The sequence below is a fragment of the Schistocerca nitens genome, chromosome 2 (genome assembly GCF_023898315.1).
Source record: "Schistocerca nitens isolate TAMUIC-IGC-003100 chromosome 2, iqSchNite1.1, whole genome shotgun sequence".
NCBI lineage: Eukaryota > Metazoa > Arthropoda > Insecta > Orthoptera > Acrididae > Schistocerca > Schistocerca nitens.
Genome location: NC_064615.1, coordinates 376,915,695 through 376,917,329, shown reverse-complemented (window position 1 = coordinate 376,917,329; position 1,635 = coordinate 376,915,695). Strand labels below are relative to the sequence as shown.

Below are 1,635 nucleotides of genomic sequence, written 5' to 3'. Positions count from 1 at the left end.
CTCTTGCCACGATTGCAAACGCTGCCGCCGATGTGCTGTTATCAGCGGAACATAATGTACTGGTCTTCAGGCAAAGAGACCACCCCCATGCTGTCGCCGAGCCACTGTGATACATGAGGACGGGTGCCTTGCAGTTCCTGTTCAATACGTTTCCAATTGCATCCGCTGTTTGACGTGAGACCCTTTTTGTCTGTTGCATAATTTATCTGCCATCTGCTGCTGTAGTGCCTGCGGTTCGGAAGCTCCCTATGAGCGTCAACCAGTGCTGTAAGCCATTCCAAGCTCCACTCGTCACACTTCGTCCACATTCCAGATTCGCCATGATACTTACCCTGTGAAGTAATCCAGATGTTGCCTCCGGACCAGGCTGTGATGAAGAACAGCACCACTATGCACTGTCACTGCTAGCTTGATTGGAACACTTTCCTTTTCCCCATTCCTTCAACTGCCTCGTGGTGCGGGGCCAGCCCCATTTGGGTCTGTAGTCACACTGTGACGACCGACTTTCGGGGCAAGAATGGGAACATGCCCCCGCACTTTCAATCATTTCCACCTAGTAGTCAGTATGTTGGGGGATGTACCCGTGGTCTAGGGTCGTACTCGCTTCGGCGGTACATATACTAAAATTGGAACGATACAGAGAAGATTAGCATGGCCCCTGCGCAAGGATGACACGCAAAATCGTGAAGCGTTCCACATTTTCTTAAAAAAAAAACGATTAAAGGGAAATAAAAAAAAGCAAAAAAAAAAAAGGGGTAGCGTCTTTGATTCATAATCAAAACGTCTTCGGTCCCGGGTTCGATCCCCGCCACTGCCTAAATTTTGATAAATAATCAGCATTGGCGGCCGAAGACTTCCGACACAAGAAGTCGGCCTCATTCTGCCAACGGCCTTGTCAAAGAGGGCGGAGGAGCGGTTAGAGGTTCAGGGTACTGTCTTGTCCTAGGGGTGGGAAATTGCCCCTAAAGGCGGAAGAATCAGCAATGATCAACGACATGAGGATGCAGAAGGCAATGGAAACCACTGCATTAAAGACACGTAACGTGTATCCACAGGACATGTGGCCTGTAATTGAAGAAGTGTCATGATGATCTCTCCATTGGCAAAAGATTCCGGAATAGTCCACCGTTCGGATCTCCGGGAGGGGACTGCCAAGGGGGAGGTTACCATGAGAAAAAGATTGAATAATCAACGAAAGGATAACGTTCTACGAGTCGGGGCGTGGAATGTCAGAAGCTTGAACGTGGTAGGGAAACTAGAAAATCTGAAAAGGGAAATGCAAAGGCTCAATCTAGATATAGTAGGGGTCAGTGAAGTGAAGTGGAAGGAAGACAAGGATTTCTGGTCAGATGAGTATCGGGTAATATCAACAGCAGCAGAAAATGGTATAACACGTGTAGGATTCGTTATGAATAGGAAGGTAGGGCAGAGGGTGTGTTATTGTGAACAGTTCAGTGACCGGGTTGTTCTAATCAGAATCGACAGCAGACCAACACTGACAACGATAGTTCAGGTATACATGCCGACGTCGCAAGCTGAAGATGAACAGACAGAGAAAGTGTATGAGGATATTGAAAGGGTAATGCAGTATGTAAGGGGGGACGAAAATCTAATAGTCATGGGCGACTGGAATGC

At 47.8% G+C, this 1,635-nt stretch overlaps 1 non-coding gene across 1 annotated transcript; it reads left to right on the top strand.

Annotated features, from left to right (window-relative positions):
• The first annotated feature begins 596 nt into the window (after nt 1-596).
• On the top strand, nt 597-703 carry LOC126237717 (U6 spliceosomal RNA). The gene has a single exon (XR_007545174.1). It is a non-coding gene; the product is annotated as a U6 spliceosomal RNA (small nuclear RNA).
• Nucleotides 704-1,635: the final 932 nt, after the last annotated feature.